Source organism: Coenobita brevimanus, chromosome 57 (assembly GCF_032717465.1).
Source record: "Coenobita brevimanus isolate Jiangsu-jjx chromosome 57, ASM3271746v2, whole genome shotgun sequence".
NCBI lineage: Eukaryota > Metazoa > Arthropoda > Malacostraca > Decapoda > Coenobitidae > Coenobita > Coenobita brevimanus.
Window position 1 is genome coordinate 48,429,243 of NC_137010.1, and position 22,044 is coordinate 48,451,286.

General features: G+C 40.2%; 1 pseudogene; it reads right to left on the reverse strand.

Moving 5' to 3' along the window:
• Nucleotides 1-22,044, reverse strand: part of LOC145401986 (maltase-glucoamylase-like) — a 426,725-nt pseudogene that overhangs the window by 277,885 nt on the left and 126,796 nt on the right.

The following is a 22,044-nucleotide window of genomic DNA, read 5'->3' on the forward strand; positions in this document are numbered from 1 at the left end:
ATCACCTAATCCTTTCGTCTCCCCGCCATTTCTCCTCTTCCTCCTCCTTTCCTTCCCGTCTTTTCCTCTTCCTCTAATTACACCTTACCCTTACCCTTCTCCGTTCCTTCTCTCCCTTCCGCCCATTTCCCTTCTCTTTTTCTTTCTTTCCTACTTTACTTTCATCTCATCTTTTATTTCACACACGTCCTTTTTGTTTTCTTCTCCCAGTACGTTATATTCTCTCTCCCTCCCAAAGTTCCTGTTCCGTTTCGTTTCTCTCTCCTCCCTTTCTTCCTCTCTTTCTCTTACTTTTGCCGTCTCTCTGTTCTGTCATTTTCCCCCTTATTTTCTTCCACCTACCTTCTCTGTTTCTTTCGCTTCTCTTTTTCCATCTTCTCTCTTTCTTCCGTCCTCCTCTCTCCACTCGTCTCCCTCTCCAATCCTCCCATTTAATCTCTTATATCCCTCTCCCTTCTCCTCTCTCTCTCTCTCTCTCTCTCTCTCTCTCTCTCTCTCTCTCTCTCTCTCTCTCTCTCTCTCTCTCCGTAATTCAAAACGCTACGATCTTTCCTTGGGAGATTAATTATGGGTTGCTTTTCAAAGAGAATAATGGGAGTAGGGTGCCCTTTATCTTGCAGGAGAGAGAGAGAGAGAGAGAGAGAGAGAGAGAGAGAGAGAGAGAGAGAGAGAGAGAGAGTATTCTGAGTTCGGCGAGATGAATAACTGGAAAGGGAAGAACGTGCGAAGCAGAAAGTTAAAGAGGATAAACAGAACAAAAACAAAAGCGCTATTACAGAAAGAAGAGGTTACGTGAAATAAAAATTACTTAAACGTAGGCAACAAAATGAAGAAATGAAAGAACAAAAGGAAACAGAAGGAAAAGAGGCACGCAGTAGAGAGGAAGCGTAAATGCTAAATAGAGGGCTGTAACAACCATAGGAATGAAAGAAGAATTACGAAGATTTCAGTGATGCCTGATGAAATGCATGCTACTCAGATGATAGTTATCGCCCACCTGACGAGGCGATGATGTAATCGCCTGCTTCTGTGTGTGTGTGTGTGTGTGTGTGTGTGTGTGTGTGTGTGTGTGTGTGTGTGTGTGTGTGTTACCATAATATCTCAAAATCAAGTGGACAAACTGTATCCAAACTCTGTGGACAGTTTCCTGGGATATGTTCCTTGAAATGACTTGATTTTGGCGAAGCTGCGATAATACGCCTCCGATTACCAGAGGGTGTAAGTCAGAAAGCATTTTGCCATATCCTATAATTTATGTTTCCGTGCTGCAAAAACACATTTATTTGGCGTACCTGAAGAACAGAATGGGACATGAAAATTACGTTGTGCTTGGACAACATCCTTCCTAATAAAGCCTCATATTTAAACTGCAACCATTTCATTTTAGCAAAGATTACTGATCTGATTTTTTAGTAATGGCGGGCGATACGCATTTGTAGAATGCTTTGGCTGACCTACTTTTGCTGTGTGTGTGTGTGTGTGTGTGTGTGTGTGTGTGTGTGTGTTTCTGGATGATGATGATGATGATGATGATGATAGAGATGAGAAGAGATATAAAATGGTTGGAAGATAGGGACAGAATGAACTGGGTGGGGAACTGCATTTGGACATATGGATGTGACGATGGTTTATTTCAAAACTCCCCGTCTGTTTATGAATTTGAGAGAGAGAGAGAGAGAGAGAGAGAGAGAGAGAGAGAGAGAATAAGAAAAAAAATATAAAAAGAAATAGATTTATTTATTATCTTGTTTACTAAGATAAAGTAATTTCTTTTCGCTTATTGCTGTCTCTAGATGACGTTATACAGATGAGAGGAGATAATACCTGTAACAATTACTGCAGATATACGCTTATGTTTACGTTTAGAGGCCAATGACCATGGTAGCATGTGTGTTTTCTCACTCGATGGCAGTTCTCCATGTGTTGTCACCTTGGCTACTTATCTGATCGGCCCCCTGTCCCGAGGCCTCCACAATCCACACAGTATCCCACCTCATGTCATTATCAGTCTACCTCTGGCCATTCTTCTCACCATATCTACACTTGTAACCCACTCAACCAGTCCCCCTTCACCCTCATCTTAACATGTCCAAATTACCTCAACCTTTTGGCTTCCCATCGCTTCTCCAATACTTCTAATGACAAATCTCTTGCAGCACATTACCGTCAGTTTTGTCACTGAGATCCTGCTCATCCACATCAACATGCCTAATTCAGTGCTTTCCAGTCTGTATGTGTACTCTTTCACAAGCCGTCTCTCTGTCATACAGCATATACTTTTCATACGGATTTTTTTTTTTTTTTTTTTTTTTTTGAGAGAAAATGGTCTTCATTAATGCCTTAATCACTCGAGGTCATTCCTGTCTTGAGAAACATACTTGGGTGGTATCCATTATGAAATGAAATATACGTCATTATGCAAAAAAGGGATAAGAGAAGGAAAAAATTAAGCAGAACAAGAAAGGAGAGAGAGAGAGAGAGAGAGAGAGAGAGAGAGAGAGAGAGAGAGAGAGAGAGAGATTAAGTGCTTTAAATAAACGGAGGGAGTGAAAATAAAACCCAAGTTATTACAAGTGCATAAAGGATTATACTTGTAAAATAACTGCCTTCTTTACGTGCATGTAAATAAAAATAAGTAGGAAGACTAAATACTGCCATGACAGAAAAAATGAGACGAAAGAGGAGAAATAAAATCCATTGGAGAATAGATGGAAACAGAATTTGAAACGAAATTAGGTGAAAAGAAATGAGGGATACTAGAAAAGAATGAGACGTGAGAAAAGGTAGGACAATGAAGAGAGAGAGAGAGAGAGAGAGAGAGAGAGAGAGAGAGAGAGAGGGAAACGATATGGGAAAATAATTGAGTGTAACAGGAGAAAATTATACAGAAAAACCGTGTAGCCGCTGAATGCATATATTTGAAAAGACGCCATCGCACTGATGAGGTTAAGAACAAAGTAAAAATGAAAGTGAGGAAAATTACGGGGCTCAAAGGACTACCTACCCTTACCTTTGTTCTGTTTGAGCAAATATACGATACAAATGAGAAAAATGAAGTGACTGAGGAGAGAGAGAGAGAGAGAGAGAGAGAGAGAGAGAGAGAGAGAGAGAGAGAGAGAGAGAGAATGGAAAAAATATATATTAAGAAAAACGAAAAAAAAAAGGCAAAAATAAGGCCCAGCAGACTAACAGTACTCAGAGCCTTATATAAGCCACTGCTACAGTTATCTTCGCTAATGGGTACAAATGAATTCAAGCCGCACAAAGGTAACCCTACAGTGTTCTAACGAGGCTGTACGTAGAATGGGGGTGTCAGAATACAAATTGGGTCATTACGCTCGAGTGCCTTTGTAATCATACATGTGTAGGGCCCATGTATGTATGTATGTAGTCTGGCTGCCGAATTCACATGCCTTAATTCTTTCACTCCGATGACGTAACCTTGCATTTTGTTATGGCTTTCACCAAACAATGTTATTCGGCTTTGAATATTTTTTTCTTTCTTTGGTGTTAGACATAGGCTTCCTTAAAATCTTCACTACCAGTGGCCTGTTAATCTGAATACAATCATCTTTTGACAGAAAGAATAAAATATAACAAGTGGTGCCAGGCACAACAAACCTCCCCTGACAACAGTTATTTTATTGCTGTTAAATACTCAAACGGGACTGCCATTTAGTATCAATACGGTACACAAAGTCTAAGGTAATGGCTCAAATGTTTTCAAGTTACGCCCTCTGAAAATCCATGATCTTGCGTTTGATCTTTTAAGGTCACTCAAGGTCAAAGGTCATGGTGCCAAATAAAAGTCCGTATGAGACTTCCTGTATCTTGACAATAGTAAATATCTATCTTCAGCGAGTTTCGAGCAATAGCCACCTGAATATCCGTGACCTTGAGTTTGACCTTTCAAGGTCACTTATGGTCAAAGGTCATAGTACCAATTAAAACCTATATGGGACTTCCTATATGTTGATAATAGCAAATATCTCTATCTTAAACCAGTTTCGAATTATAGCCCCCTGAATATCTGTGACCTTGAGTTTGACCTTTCAAGGTCATTCAAGGTCAAAGGTCTTGATGTCAAATGAAAGCCCTTATTACGAGTTCCGATACATTCATAATAGTGAATAATTATATCTAAGTTATTGTCCTCTGAAATTCTGTGACCTTGATTTTGACCTTTCAAGGTCACTTGAGTACCTCCAAAATTTAGTCACTTTGTTTTGGGACCAGTGCCCACATAGCCTGATAGTTTCACGTTACTTCATTCTGCCGTTTTTCCATAATGTTTCTAACACACAAACAAAGAAACAAACTCGACCAAAAACTATACCAACTCCATCCGGTCGAGGTAAAAATACTTCACCGTTTTGCAGTGGCCAGTCCTTCACCCCTTCAACGTGATGACGCCCTTGAGATGATTCAGGGGCGACCAGGAATTTTTGACTTTCATTTCCACTACGTATTTTGTACTTTATTCTTGCTCCCTCCAGACAGTTGTTATCAACTAAGGAACGAACTTTTCTACTGCAGGGATTAATGAACACTGTACATAACCTCTGCCCTTTGAAAAAATCTCTAAAATATAAGAAAAAGTCTGAAGGCAATAAGAATGGGGTATGAAATATGTCATCGGAATGGAGGGGACGAATGAAAGGGCCTGACCACACCAGCAGCTTTGACAGGATATGGTTATGTTCAGGGTTTAATCCAAATGGATCTACTGTAAGATGTTTGAAAAATGCATTCTTTTCTGCTGAAGCCAAGTAAGAGGATGCAGTTAATACTTTAAAATAGGGCAAAAACAAATCATACGAGTATTTCCCTTGAAGAAAAGTGAAAGTTGTACAATCGTTTCTCTACATATCTAAAACACTGTGTGGTCATTTGCCTTTATAGACCGTCGTGCAGTAGACAGGCATATTTCTATTTCAGTTTACAAGATTTTACCTTTAATTATCAGAGATCCTGTAATTTGGATGTCCTCACGAGTTGTTCTTTGGTCTGTTAGTAATATAACAAAAATATTTACGGTCTGTGTTGATGAACTAAAATCATTAGAATAAAAAATAAAATGACTACCTCTGCAGTAATGCAAATCAGCGGTTTTACTTAGTTTCCTATTTCCGTTAGTATAGAAATGCTAGGGTAGTAAGCTTCCCCCCCCAAAAAAAAAAAAATGCTTAACCCGCCGTGTCCCGTTCACGTACATATACGCCCACACGTTTTGTCACTGTCAGTTCCGTTGATATATATAAATGCACATCAATTGCAAGGTCCCAAATTCGCACAATTTTCAATTTTCGTGCATGATTTTTGGTATGTATACACGGGATGCTTTCCTCTACAAGATGCCAGGCAGGGACAATGCCTTACCCCGCATGACCTCCCCCCCCCCCGCACGCCATTGTCTCGGCAATTCACCTGTTACCAGTGACCTGGCCAGTAAAGACATGTCGTGCCATGGTACGAAATTCAGGGCCAGAGTGAGTCCCCAATCGATGACAAAGTGGCGGACAAAGTTTACGTAGCATTAGAGGAACAAACAGTCAGAAATGATGATCAGATAATGTCGCGAAAAAAGGTCAGGTATGTTGATTTGTTTGGTGAGTGAAACAGTGCTTATATATATATATATATATATTTTTTTTTTATGCGAGGAAGAAGGAACCAAAGGCCATGAGCCCGCAATAACAGTTCCCTCCAAGAGAAAAAAATACAAGAGAGAGCCAAATTCAAGATCCATTCATTACGAGATGCCTGGACACACTGCATTTGAAAGACTGGAGATCATAGGCAGCAGGAAATACAGACAGAGGGAGACAGTTCCAGAGTTGACCTGTTGCATAAATGAAGAACTGGGAGTAACGGTTAACTCTTGCATTAGAGAGTTGGACAGAAAAGGGATGAGAGTTTGCTGCTAGACAGGTGCTACGTCCCCATCGTAGAGGTGGAGGAAAGCATGCAGACAGTTCAGAGGAGCAGTGACCATTAAAGTAGCGATAAAAAAGAGATAAAGATGCAACAGTGCAGTGAAGAGACAGAGGTTGAAGGGAGTCAGTAAGAGGAGGAGAGTTAATGAGACGAAAAACCTTTGACTCCACGCTATTGAGAAGAGCTATATGTAGGAAGCCTCCCCACACATGAGAGTTGTACTCCACACAGGGGCGGATAAAACCCCTGTATACAGTCAACAATTGTGCAGGGGTAAAGAAAGAAAGGAGTTGGCTTCCACACCCAATCTCTTGGAAGCAGATTTTACAAGAGATGTAATATGATCTTTCCAAGATAAGTCCCGAGTAAATGAAACCCCAAGCATGTTCAAGGATGATGCAGGATTAAGCTGAATATTATTAAACATTAGTGGGTATACCTGTGGAAGATTCTGATGGGTTGATAGGTGTAAGAACTGAGTCTTAGATGCATTAAAAACAACCAGATTATTTTTACCCCAGTCAGAGATACGAGCCAAGTCAGACATTAAGTGTGCCATAGCCTCATCCCTTGTTTGTTGAAGTAACTGCTGAGGTGGGTGTTGAGGGAACCGAATGGAAAGGTGAAGGGTGGAGTCATCAGCGTATGAGTGGATAGGGTTAGATGTACAGCTTAGAAGGTCATTGATGAATAAAAGGAAGAGAGCTGGTGATAGGACAGAGCCCTGAGGAACACCACTGTTGATAGATCTAGGAGAAGAACGATGGCCGTCTACAACAGCGGCTACAGAACGACCAGAAAGGAAGCTAGCGATGAAGGCACAGATAGAAGGATAGAAACCGTAGGAGGGCAGCTTGGAAATTAAAGATTTATGCCAGACTCGATCGAAAGCCTTTGAAATGTCAAGTGCAATGGCAAAGCTTTCGCCAAAGTCCCAAAAGGAGGATGACCAGGAGTCTGAAAGGTAGGTGAGAAGATCGCCAGTGGAGCGTCCCTGACGGAACCCGTACTGACGATCGGAAAGAAGGTTGTGATAGGAAAGATGCCTTAAAATTTTTCTATTGAGAATTGACTCGAAAACTTTTGAAATACAGGACGTTAAAGCAATTGGACGATAGTTGGAGGGTTGGGAGTGGTCACCCTTCTTTGGGACTGGCTGAATGAGCGCAAACTTCCAGCAAGAAGGAAGGTACAAGTTGACAGACAAAGGCGAAAGAGTTTGCCTAGGCAGGGTGTAAGCACAGAAGCACAGTTCTTGAGAACAACAGGAGGGACTCCATCAGGCCCATAAGCCTTGTTAGTACTGAGGCCAGTGATGGTAGAAAATACATCAGCTGAAGAAATTTTAATGTCAGCCATGAGGAAGTCAGAGGGGGGAAGTGATAGAGGAACAGCACCGGAATTGTCTAAGGTGAAATTGGAGGAGAATGTCTGTGCGAAGAGATCTGCTTTATCAGTAGAAGAAATAGCTACAGAACTATCAGAGTAGAAAAGAGGAGGAAAGGATGATGAGGTAAAGTTGTTAGAAAGGTTTTTGGCAAGGTGCCAGAAGGAGCGGGAAGAATTCGAGTTGGAGAGTTGAGAGCATTTAGTACAGATGAAATTATTTTTAGCAGAGCGAAGAACAGACTTAGCACGATTCCGGGCAGAAACGTAAAGATGATGTGATTCAGAGGTGGGTTGGCTCCGGTACCTTTTGTAGGCCCTCTCCTTGTTGCGGACAGCATTAGAACAAGCGTGATTAAACCAAGGCTTTCTTGCGTTAGTCAAAGGATATGAGAAAGGAATGTATGCTTCCATGCACTAGAGAATAACCTCCGTAATGTGCAAGGCACACTCAGATGGCTCCCGACCATGGAAGCAATAATCATTCCAGGGAAAATCAAAGAAGTACTGCCTGAGGGCCTCCCAATCTGCGGCTCCAAAATGCCACAGGCGACGTTTCCCTGGAGGGTCCACAGGCCGTACCGGAGTGATAGGACATGTTAAGGTGATAAGGTTGTGATTGGAGGAGCCCAACGGAGAGAAAAGATTAACAGTGTAAGCAGAACGATTAGTTGTAAAGAGGAGGTCAAGTATGTTAGAGCTCTCTCCAAGGCGGTCTGGGATATGGGTAGGGTGCTGTACAAGCTGCTCTAGGTCATTAAGGATAGAAAAGATGTAGGCTTGTTCACCAGGTGGATCAGTGAAAGGAGAGGAGAGCCAAAGGTGGTGGTGAACATTGAAATCTCCTAGAATGGAGATTTCAGAGAAAGGAGAACTGGACAGAATGTGTTCCATTGTAGAAGTAAGACAGTCAAAGAATTTTTGATAGTCAGTAGAATTATGGGATAAGTAAACAGCACAGATATATTTAATCAGAGAATGACAGGAAAGCCGAAGCCAGAGTGTAGAGAATTCAGATGAATCGAGTTCAGGAACAAGAGAGCAAGATAAGTCGTTGCGTATATATACACAACAACCACCTTTGGCTTTGAAATGAGTATAGAGAAAGTAAGAGGATACAGAAAAGGGTTTGCTGTCAGTTGCCTCAGACAGCTGAGTCTCAGTTAGAAAAAGAAGGTGAGGTTTAAAGGAGGAGAGGTGGTGCTCAACAGAGGGATACTTACTCACCCACAGAACTCGTTTCTTTGGAGCCAGTCTGATAGAAAACCCAGTAAGGTAAGGGGAACTGCTACCTCTATCGAGTATTTTAAACCTCAGGTGAGCAATTTTTCTATGAATTTTCGATGTTTCTCACCAAAAGCGGAGGTTTGAGCCAAAAAAAATTTTTCCCAAAATTGGTCGGGACTGGGGGGAGTCAGTGGCGGAAAATCGATCGGGACAGGGCAGGTTAAACTAATATTTTGGAATCTGGGATCCAGCGTTCATCCACAGTCCCCACCTACAGCCTTGTCAGATCCAGCTATATGAGAGCAATGTCCACAGCAGCCAAGATACAGTGCCCACCTTCTCGAGTGGCTTACCCTCACAATGACCCCCCACCCATCAACACTGCAGTCCATCCCACCCTCTCCTTTCCATCCACCAACAACTTTCTTCATCCTATAGTCACATTATACTTTTGTACTTCATGTATTCCCACAGCCATTCATGCAATATCCATCAATAGAAAGTGTACTCATCCTGCCCTGCCCCTTCACTATCCACCAACTTAACTCATCCACACACTCCACATCGCTTTCCGCCTGCCATTCCCAGTATTTTGTTCTGCCACTTTCGACTTCCATCTTACCGGCTTATCAACCCATCTTCACAGGATATACTTCCCCCGGCATGTCCCACCACCCACCACCAGTCCAGCCTATCCTCCTCCCTCATCTCCACCCACCCAACCCGTTTCTACCTTAACACGGTAAATATAACATAAATGATTGCTTCGACTTCAGCCAATCTAAAACAGTTACATCTGTTTACGGGGAAGGCCTATACCCTTTTGTGATCTCTGTGCCAATTTTGCTGCGATATGAATGTGTAGTTTCGGCTGCCCAAAATACACACACACACACACACACACACACAAGCACGGCTACTGCTATAGTATATATATATATATATATATATATATATATATATATATATATATATATATATATATATATAACTTATTTAATTATATATCACCGATCTTTGGATCGATCGGCTTATGCATCCATCATTCTATCTATATTTTATCAATCTTCATATCTATCTATATTTATTTAGATGCGTTTATCAAATAAGCCATCAGATATACTGTATAAAACTGTCAACCTTTCCATCTTTTCATGCAACTCACATAATAGTGCCGGAATCCACTCGCTGCACGTAGTCGAATATGACGCCTGCCTTAGCGTCTGTTGGCACGTGAACGGTGTAGGCGCGGCTGATGCTGCCCTGGCCCGGCAGGTTCAGAGAGACAGGAGGTTCAAACCGCGGGGAGGACCCGTCGAAGAACTGCGGGGTAAGGTGGGATAAGTAGAGGATTAAGCAGATAAGGTGGGATAAACAGGAAGCTAGGCGGATACACGAATCACACAGGTCTTAAAGAAAAGGTGACACATTGCAGAGGCGTCAGAAAAGGATAATAAAAGTAGAAAGCTTGGTAGGTAGGTAGGCAAGCAGATAGGTAGATGATAAATCAATAGATAGATAAACAGAAAGATAGATAGATATATAGACAGATACACAGAGAGGTATATACGAGGACAGTTAGCTAGATGCATAGATAGATAAACAGACAGGTAGATAAATAAATTATGATGTATACAAATAGATATAGTTAGAGATGGACAGATAAATAGGTAGATAGACAGTTACACAAATACATGGATAATACAGAGTTTACTGTCCTTAAGAGGCGGTCCATATTGTACAGGAACAAGAGGATGGAACAGTAGGAGACCAGTGTATGAGAGAGAGAGAGAGAGAGAGAGAGAGAGAGAGAGAGAGTTAGGTGGTTATATCTGCCAATTCATCAGTATTAATGGAGACTGTCACAAACCCTTGCACTAACTCCTTCATTTGGCCTAAAGAAAATCGTAAGGCGGTACCCTGAATAAAAAATATGGAGCTAAAATACGGAGTTTAAAAAGAGAGTTAAAACGAATATAAACGTTACACCTCAAGTTTTTCTTTTAGAGACTTGGTAAAAGAGACCGACAGGTGAATGCGGACGAGCTGAATGAGAGTTTGTGTATAACTGAACGTTTATGAGCTAAATGAACGTTTTGAGTTGAATGAACGTTTTTTATATGTTAGAGCTGAATGAACGTTTCTGGGATGAATGAACGTTGCTGCGCTGAATGAACATTTCTGAGATGAATAAACGTTTTTGAGATGAATGAACGTTCTTGAGATAAGTAAACGTTTTTGGGCTGAATGAACGTTTTTAGGTGAATGAACATTAAAGGGTTGAATAAACATTTTTGGTGAACGAACGTTTGTGAGCTGGTCGAACGTTTATCGGGGAATGAACGTTTGTGAGTTGATCGAACGTTTCTGAGAGGAATGAACGTTTATGAAACAAATGAATGAACGTATTTAAGATGAATGAACGTTTATGAGCTGAATGAAAAGTTGGAAGAAGGATGGACGTTTATGAGATCAACAAACGCTTAGGGTATCGGCCAAATGAATTTTTATGGGATGAACGAAAGAGCATGAGTTGAATTATTGCTTACGGGCTGAATGAACGTTTATGAGTTGAATGAACGTTTATGAGACGATTGAACGTTTACGGGTTGAATGAACGCTTGAAAAGAATGAACGTTCATGAGACGAGTGAACGTTTGAGAGTTGAATGAACGCTTGAGACGAATGAACGTTCACGAGCTGAATGAATGTTTGTGATGAATGAACGTATACGCGCTCAGTGAACGTTTTCAGGTTATTGAAAGTTTATGAATGATTATGAGATGAATGAACGCTTACGAGTTGAGTAAGGTTTAAGAGATGAATGAACGTTACCATGTTTAATGAACGTTTATGAGATGAATGAAAACTTACGAGCTGAATGAACGTTTACGAGTTGGATCGTAATTTGTGATGAACGTTTATGAGATTATGTTTCCGCGATGAATGAAAGCTTGTGAGATAAACATTTTATTTTATTTTCATTTTTTTTTATTTATTAACTTATTTTTTGCTTATGAGATGAATCAGTTTTTAAGAAGAATGAAGGTTTATGAGATTCGTGAATATGAGATGAATCAACGCTTAGGAGAGAAATGGTCATTTAGGAGATTTATAAACATTTCCAAGCTGGGTAAAAGTTTACGATATGAATGAACGCTTATGAGCCGAATGAACACGGATGAAGTGAATGAATTTAGGGGAAACAGTCTGAGATGAATGAACGTTTTGAGATAAACGCCTCAGTCTCAATACTTTTCATTTTATTCCTGCGTCTCCAGACGACTTTATTCAGCTTAAGAGAGACTTCAACCTGGAGGAGGTATATATATAGACCTGCCAGACGTCTCCCCTGAGGAGGATGGCATAGTTTCAGACTGCTTCGGTCACTCTGCACTGCCATATGTTCAATGAAAACAATGAATATAAATTTAAAATGCTGTGCCTTCATCACGCCATATAATAAAATATATATTACAATTTCGCTAACAATCATGTAAAATTAAGAACATGAGGCATTGATATATCAGAAGTTAACACATACGTTTCCCGATTTGAATGAATTGCAATGTATTGCTCCCGTGCAATAGACAGTATTATTAAGTGTTCCTGATGTATTTACTTACCAGGATATCAAATACAGATGCTCCAACTTCGAAGACCAGTTAAGGAAAGGCTTGCTACTGCAATACACTACCCTATTTCCAAATGCTATGGAGATGATTAATCATAGCAACATGGATGCCACGACAATGAAATTATTCTTAATAACGATATCTTTCCTTTGGTAGCAGCAACAACCATTCTGCCTTTTATTCCTTCTCTTCCCCTCGCTTGTGATAATAATTGCACTTTTTTTCTTTTTTTTTTAGGCGAAGATGCGATTGACAGGTTGGCGATGACTGGCTGAATGCAACATGTCTAAATAACATTGTTGTATTTGAGTTAGTCAATAAGTTTCGATTTATATTACCGGTAATTATTTGAAATGCAACAATGTTATTCGGACATGTTGCATTCAGCCAATAATCACCGGCCTGTCTAGTGCATCTTAGCCTCGATTTAAAAAAAAAAAAAAAAAAGGTATAGCTACTTTATTCCAAACTGATGCTAAATTTTCAGTTGTAAGGATGTATGAAAGAGTTTATTCTCTTACATTAGGCAATAAAGAGGACCAAAACATGAGTTTATAAACTCTTCCCATGCGAAAGCACATATTTTAACTCTTTTAATCTGTAATATCTTTATTATTAAATAACCCCGCTGTCCTGCTTAACTGAAAATGCTGATCTGGAAGTTTTGAACTCAGTGATTTGTTTATGATCCTCTGTATTTTATTACTCTTGCAACCGTTTATGCACTGAGGCTGTGACACAAGTTGGCATTCTCCAAGGAGCTCCGACTCTCAGAAATTTTCGAGGTTTTTTCTTTATAGTTCATGTTGTGATAGTTCTCTGGCTTATGTTAAATCTTCCAGAGAATTTTTTTTAATGGAAAACAGACCAAATGCAGTGTTTACTACACTGCATTTGGTCTGTCTTTGAGTAAAATTTGTCTCCTTTCATGCTAGTTCATCGAACCATGTAAAATGGTCTAGGAACTAAAGCCGCCTGCCCGCATTCTGTTGCCGTCCATGAAGACAACAAAACGGAGATAACTGAATATAAATTATTCCCAAGTACTGTAACGGATATTATTTTATAAAGATAATGACTGATTTTCATTGTGTATTGAAGCTTTTTTCTTTTCAATCTTGCGCCACTAAAAAAACATTGCTTGTTACCATGCTAGATTTAAACCCCGCAAATTATTCCTGACTGGCCCTGAGCGATAGTTCTGAAAGTTCAATAAGTTCAGTTTAGGATTTCCTATTTTCGTAACTAACGAACTGCTTCCTACAGTTTTGAAATATACCGGTACTCTAGCATTTACTCATCGTTTTTTTTTTTTTTTTTCAAATTTTTCACATAAAAGGTTAAACCTTGTAATGATATGGGGAAGAGTAAGTGCATTATCGCTGACCGAAATCTGGATACTCTGGATACCACGTGTAAAATAAAAATGGAGGCGTTATTACAGCACGTTCGGGTGACCTCTGGCAACGGAGAGTAAATGAACGACTGTACGACCAAAGAATTGCATAAATGTGTGGATCAGCTGTAGGGCAGTAATTGAAGTGGCTTTCCAGATTTCATAAGGCCTTTTCTTTAGCAGTTTATTCTATTCGTTACATCTTAGTATGTGTCGATACTAAAACGATCGAAATGGCAATGATGTTAAGGGTATTATGCAAAATAAATCGCTGAGGAATAGGTGTTACGAAGATTCCTATGTCACATATACAGTGGGTTTTAGCCTAAAGACAATGATGTTCATGGAAGGGTGGTGTATCCTGGCAGAAGGGGGTCGTTGCTGAGTAGGGACAGAAATGTCTGGAGGTCCTCTTTGTAGCTAACCCATACAGGATGCGGCTTTATAGATATATGGACATATCTTTACCTTTTTGTTTGCACTTTCGTCCGTTTCTGTAGTTCTGTATTTCCGCTATAATTTTTTTCATCCTAACCATACTTCTCTCTCGCTCTGTGTAGTATGTACGCTTTTCACCTCTGCTTCTGTGGTGTGTTTTTATTAAGTTCTTGCTATCTTTAAACAGTTTTATTTACCGCAGGGTAGACTCTCCCAAGCTGAGTAAACCTGTCTAAAAGCAGCAAAAACAAATAAGAAACACGTTATCATAATTATAGGTTAACATTACTTTTTATCGCATTCTCCGTTGTATAATCTAAGTGTTCTATGTGTCTACTTTGCGCTCTCAGGTTCTATCTACCTCCCAGTGTATCCACATTTTTTAAAATATAGATTTGATCAGCCAGCTCAAAACTTTGTCCTTCATTTTAAAAAATATATATATTTTTTTACTAACTTTTAAAAGAATTTTCAGTATTAAAACTTCATAAAGATGTTTTGAGTCGTGAGGAAAAAAGGAAAGAGGGAGGGAGGGGGAGGGAGGTATGGAGGGAAGGAGGGGGAGTAGGAAATATGGATGGAAGGAGGGAGGAATGGGATGAAAGAGAGAAACGGTAGGAAGGAAGGAAGGAAGGAGAATAGGAACAAGAGAATAGGAGGTATGGAGGAAGGGAGGGAAACAGGGAGGGCGAGAGGGTGGATGGCGTGCAGGTACGCGGAAAGAGAGACGTAAAGGAAGAGTACTGATGGAAGGAAGAGAGAGAGAGAGTTTTACGTCACATGCAAACCCATCCGCATTATTTGTTAATTTTTGACTCGCTTCATAAACACATGTAGGATAAAGCCATTCCGTTAACCGCTACTAAAAAGGTATGTAATCCTAGTCATGTGTTACGTATACAAACTTCATCCGTCAATTTGTATCATTTGTCAATTTTTTTTTTAGTTTTTTGCATCCTCAGTTTCCATGCTTTGCTTTCTCGCAAATTCACTTATCATACCCACCCAGCTTCTTCCTGGCCTTTAACGCCTAAGCCCATCCTCGAACGTACTAATATATCCTTTTCACCACTTTCCATATAGAGTAGGTATTGTCTCTGGCCACATCACCTAAGGTGGGGTGTTGTAGAAGGACGCCTTCATGTGGTGGCACTGTTATAACTGCATTTCCACTGCCCATATATGCAACCATCACTCAGCTCCCCCTTTATCCCCCGAAAGGAGGATGGTAGACCACAGCAGGAGGGGAAAGTCAACCTACGGTCCACCGGGTTCACGTTTGGATGAGCCCCGGGCCACAACAACATCTGAGGCGGCTTCAGCACACTCGCTTTCATCTCCTAATAAATGAACTTCCTTACTACACATCCTTCACAAATCTCTATATCTGTAACCCTATTCAGTATATGCATTCCACACATATTTCTCAACAGTTCTATTGCCTCTGCCGTCACTCCCAATTTTGCACACTCATACTCATGCCACTACAAAGCCTCACAGCCGTATCATCATGCAGTCCGGCTTGCGAACTATTTGCTCTGTCTTCTATTTCATAGCAAAGTCTCCATAGCACTAGCAACATTAGTTCATTAATCCACTATACACTCCACTCCCTTTACATGATCATTTACCTTTTCCATCACTCCACCGTGATAATATAATCCACCAATACAAACCTCTCTGTATTTACCGGCACATCACACAGAATCACCTTCCTCTTCAGCAACCGTCACTTAACTCATTTGCATTAACTTCTGATTCTTGCACTCAGATATTTACTAAACAGCACCAGTCCCAAAAATCCCGTACATTACTAGCAAGCACGTCATGAACTATACACATTACATTTGAAATATTCCATTCCTCACCATCAGCCATATTCCCGTTACTATAACTGTTCTCTAGAGCTCACACATAAATCTCTCTCTCTCTCTCTCTCTGTGTATATATATATATATATATATATATATATATATATATATATATATTGTGGTAGGTGAGGGAGCTCACCATCCACTCACTTGATGTAGTGCCGCTCTCAGGTGTCTGCCCTTTCCTCTCCTCCGTCCTTCTTTCCTTCCATCCTCTTCTGTCTTTCTTTCCTTCATTCTTTCCTCTTCCTTCTGCCTGCGGGTGACTCTACACTCCCCCTTCTGTCTTTCGTTCCTTCATTCTTTCCTCTTCCTTCTGCCTGTGGATGACTCTACACTGAGTGACAAGCCAAATGGTTTCCTGTACACCAGGAAACCATTTACTACGCTGGGTGGTAACCATATAACCAAATTATGGCGCCTGTTGGTTTAGTGGGTAATTAAGGCAGTCCAATCGGATTGAGCCGGTGAAGGTTTATATCCAAGGGATGGTTGGGGATTATTGCTCTGGGATGAGTGAGGCTGGTCACTCTCATCTTAAATGTCAGGACCATCTTGCCTAGCCCCAGGCTCCTGCACTCCTCATGGGGAGAAGTAGGACTGGATGATGGATGGATATATATATATATATATATATATATTACAGAGACTTTGAGTAACCAGTGTTTTCATGATATCCCTAGGGAATTCGTGAAGTGAGTTTAAATTAGGATGGGTTAATTAAGGTTAGGTTCATTTAGGCTGCAGTTAGGTTAGGCTGGGATAATCTACGTTAAGTTTAGGTTAGATTATGCTAGGTTGATTAGGTCAGTTTAATTTAGATGAATGCTAAGTCATGTTAAGCGTTCATCTAAAGCAGGGCAACTCAACTGGCGGCCCGCGGTCCGAATCCGGACCTTCTGAGTGTTGTAGCTGGACCCCAGGCTCCAGGAGGAGAAAAATATTAAATAACATGAAGGTCCTGGCGATGGATTTTTGCAAGTGTATTTCCTCGCCTGACTGCAGGGTAAGTTAGGGGTCTATCGTACATACGTATTTAACCGACAAATGCTCCCAGGGTCTTAAATACAAGTTCAGAATAGTTTCCATACAATAGCAATAACAGACAATGGGACAAATCAGCTGGGTAGTGTTGTTTATGACGGGCGAAGCACGGCTGATTTTTTTTTTTTTTTTTTTTTTTTTTTTGACGTGTCTGATGTAATTTTAGGCCTCCTATCAATTGTTTCCTGTGTTCATGAATAAGCCAGGAGTACGTTGGTAGGGCACTGAGTATTGAAATATATTGTGTTGTGATGAATCAAATTGGTAAAATCGTTTTCCATCCCCACAAGCGACCGTTCCGGTTGATTATATTTATGTGGAGTGGAAAAAAAAACATGTTTTATTTTATCATAATCCGGAGGAAGGCCGACTTACCAAGTTTTATTTATTTATTTTTTTTTTTTCAGATAAAGCAAGGTTTTTACCTAGGTCTACTGCTATTCATATCCTATTTTAGAACCCATTTATTGTGCAAATTCAGTTTTCCACCCAAACTGACCTAGGCTAAATTAATCGGTAATTTTGCATTTTCAGTGTGTCATCATTATACAGTCCAAATATGCGTTCTAGTTTTGGGGAAAAGTTCAAATCCTGTTATGCTTTAAAGGTGTGACTTTTATTACTAAAGCAACATAACATTAAACAGTAAATATATCTTTATTTTTTCATTTGAAAATTCTCCATTTCAATTGTTTTTGAGAGAAAAAAAATCCAAGTCTTGTTATATTTTAGCTACAAAATTGAAATTTTTTTATATCCACTAGTCATCTTTATATTTTGTATAAAGTAGTCAAAGAGTGAATATGAAATGAATAAAAACCATATGGGTACACTACCCTGTACTCAGATTGGTTGTTTTATTTTCATAATTGCATGTAAAATATTTATCCGGACCTCAGCATACATTGGAACTTGTCTAACCGGACCTTTGCTCATAATAGTTGAGTAGCCCTGATGTAAAGTAACCTAATCTAACCTAACCTAACTATCCTTGCCTAAACTATCCTAAACTTAACCTACATTATCCCAGCCTAACCTAACCGCAGCCTAAATTAACATAACCTTCATTAGCCCATCCTAATTTAAACTCATTTCATGAATTCCATAGGGATTTCATGAAATCACTGGATACACAAATATCTATCCCTGTATACTGTATATATATATATATATATATATATATATATATATATATATATATATATATATATATATATATATATATATATATATATATATATATATATATATATATATATATATATATATATATATATTTTTACGTAACAGAGAAAGATAATGTATACTTTAAGTGAGAATACTAAAAATCACTACTGTTCCGTAAAGTTCCAGGTTCAAAACAAAAGAGTTAGGTAAAATTACAAGTTAAAGTTTAATGCTCAAACTAACAACTAAACATTCAGGACTCATAAGGATAATGTAATGGCAAAAAAACAGGTTAAATATATGGTTAACTGCAATAGCCTCTATTAACACGAAATTAGCAAGAGTAAATTTATCTAAGTCAGCCCTGATAAAATGAAAAAAACAGATAATACTCGGTGAATGCAAGATATATTATTACAGATACAAAATATTATTAATAATGGCTGACACCCAAAACACATGAATCACAAAAACTTCACTAGGCTTACGAATTAACACCTTATGCTATACAGTACAAGAAAAAATGTAATAACACTTATACTCAAATTACACAGCTGCTAGATGGTTGGAGACTTCCTGAGCACTCACATTAATAACAACTGTACAGGGAAGGACAGAGATGTGATCAAAATGAGGAGTAGCTCTAAGTGGCAATTAATGCAGAGACTGAGCTCATTATATAGGGGCCGGCAGAGCTTGATACAACTTGTAAGAAGGACGCGCAAATGAGCCAGAGGGGACAAAGAGTTGACACTCCTGCTCTGAACAACAGAAAGAACGACTTACTCTACTATAAGGGAGGAGGGGGGGAGTGAGGTAGAACACGCTCGTGATCAAACATGCAGCATACTGTACGTTAGAATTACACAAAGGATGATGAAATCATAGGCTATGTAACACCTCCCCACAAAGAAAAAGAAATTTACAAAGGAAATTTCTTATTACTCTAAAACAATCTGTCTAAAGTCTAGATAAGCAATCTGCAATAACATTTTCTTTCCCCTTGACATGTTGTATGTCTAATGAATACTCCTGAAGAAGTAGACTTCATCTTGTCAATCTCTGATTTTTATCTTTAAACTTACTAAGGAATTTCAGTGGGTTATGATCGGTATAAATGACTATGGGGTCAAAACCAGAACACAAATAAAATGAAAAATGCTGTAAACCCAAAATCAAGGCCAAAAGCTCTTTCTCAGTAGTTGAGTAGTTCTTTTGAGGTGGAGTGAACTTCTTACTGTAATAAGATACAGGGTGTTCAATACCCTGATCATCCTCTTGCAGCAAAACAGCCCCAGCTCCTGTATCACTTGCGTCAACAGCCATCTTAAAAGGCTTAGCAAAATTTGGAGTAGCGAGCACTGGCTGATTTAATAGGATAGCTTTAAGCTTGCTGAAAGAGGATTCACAGTTATTGGTCCAGACAAATTTAACTCCCTTTTTCAGTAGGTCTGTAAGTGGTGATACAAGAATTGAAAAGTTAAGAACAAATCTCCTGTAATAACCTACCATTCCCAAAAATCTTTGTAGCTCTTTCCTACTTTTAGGTCTGGGAAGATCACTTATAACCTGAACCTTAGCTCCTGGTGGTGCAACATGTCCATCACCAATTACATACCCAAGATACTGAACTTTAGCTTGACCAAACTCACACTTTGATAAATTAGCTACAAGATTAGCCTGAACCAAACGCTCAAGAAATTTACTGACATGGCATAGGTGATCTTTCCAGTTGTCACTGAAGATTAATACATCATCAATATAAACAACACACCCTGCCAAACCCTCTGTTACAACATTCATGAGCTTCTGAAATGTGGCTGGTGCATTCGTCATACCATATGGCATTACAGAACATGCAAAAGTCTTTCCTAGGGTTACAAAACATGAGATCTCCCTAGCACGTTCAGTCATAGGTACTTGCCAGTACCCCTTTAACAAATCAAACTTACTTATGTACCTAGCCTTTCCGATCTTGTCTATGCAATCTTCCACGCAAGGGAGAGGGTAAGTGTCTGTTTTGGTTATCTGATTAACACGTCTGTAGTCGATGCAAAGCCGCTGTGACCCACCTGGCTTAGGGACTAGAGTGACAGGAGAACTCCACTCGCTCTGACAGGGCTCAATCATCTTGTGGTCCAACAGGTAGCCAAGCTCCTTCTGGATAAGAGGAACTTTCACTGGGTTCACACGGTAAGGAGGCAGTTTAATTGGCTTTGCGTCTCCAACATCGACATCATGCATCAACACAGTGGTTCTTCCTGAGGTGGCACGGAACACTTGCGGGTACTCCTGCAGTAATGCCGAAAACTCCTGCCTTTCCTCGGGAGCTAGATGAGAAAGTTTAGTCTGGAGATCATTCATGATATCAGGATTCTTCCCCAAACTATCACTCAGGCTCACGCTGCATGGGAGAGCTTCACTTGCAGACTCGGGTGGACCAGCTACAGTGCAGACTGGGTTATTTTCGTCCCGCCTGTGATATAACTTTAGCATGTTGATGTGACAAAGTTGCTTGTTCTTTCTACGATCTGGTGTGGCGATGACATAGTTGACATCACTGAGTTTCTTCCCCACGAAATATGGACCACTAAACTTGGCTTGAAGAGGTTGCCCATGCACTGGTAGCAGAATCAAAACCTGATCTCCTGGCTGAAAGTGGCGTAACCTGGACTTCTTATCATACCAAGTCTTCATCTTCTCCTGTGCAGCTCCTAAATTCTCTCTCGCCAGCTGTAAAGCAGTGGACAGCCGTTCTTTGAACTTCATCACATACTCCAGCAGGTTGACGTCATCTTCCTCCGACAGCCAGCATTCCTTGAGTAGCTTAAGGGGTCCTCTTACTTCATGGCCAAACAGTAGTTCAAAGGGTGAGAAGCCCAGTGATTCATTTGGAGATTCTCTTGCGGCAAATACAACGAATGGAAGACCTTTATCCCAGTCTTTCTGATGTTCCAAACAGTATTTCCTGAGCATCGATTTGAGTGTTTGATGATATCTCTCCAACGCTCCTTGGGTCTGGGGATGGTAAGCTGAAGACATAATCTGGGTGATGCCCAACTCTTTCAGTGACTGCTTGAAAACATTTGACATGAAATCACTTCCCCGGTCTGACTGTACCTCCTTGGGCAGACCAAACTTGGTGAAGAACCCTAGCATTTCCTTAACCACGTTCTTTGCTGAGATATTTCTAAGTGGAATGGCTTCAGGATAACGAGTAGCCATATCAATCAGGGTCAACACATAAGAAAATCCTGAAGAAGTCTTAGGAAGAAGGCCCACAATATCCACCAACACACGGGTGAATGGCGCCTCAAAAGGAGGAATGGGAACTAGAGGTGCAACCTTTTCAGTCTGATTACACTTCCCCACAACTTGACAGGTGTGACAAGACTTACAATACCAGGAAACATCTCTGAAGATACCTGGCCAGTAGAAGTGTTTCAAAAGGTGTGCCACAGTCTTCCTCACTCCAAGGTGTCCTGCCAAACTGGAATCATGAGCCACTCTAATGATATCCTGCCTACAAACACGAGGGATGACAACTTTATGTACAACCTCCCATTAACAGTCGACTGATGCTGTTGGGGGTCTCCACTTCCTCATAAGTACTCCTGACTTTATATTATAACAAGTAGAAGCACCAGCTGACTCTTCCTCACTGCAAGCAGAGTTAGCTACACCATTCAACTCAGGGTCAGCAACCTGCAACTCAACCAACTCTTGACGAGACAAATTATCAACACTACGGGGTACTGCCTCATCTGGTGAGTGGTCCAAATTAGCAAGAAAAGTGTCAGCTAGGATAACATCATCATCATCATTATCCTCTAAGTCACCAGTAACATTAGACTTAGCCCTAGTGACAGCACATGCAGAGAACACATCAGGGATATCACAGTCCTGGGCCGCAGTCACTGGTTCACTAGACAACTGAGGAGCT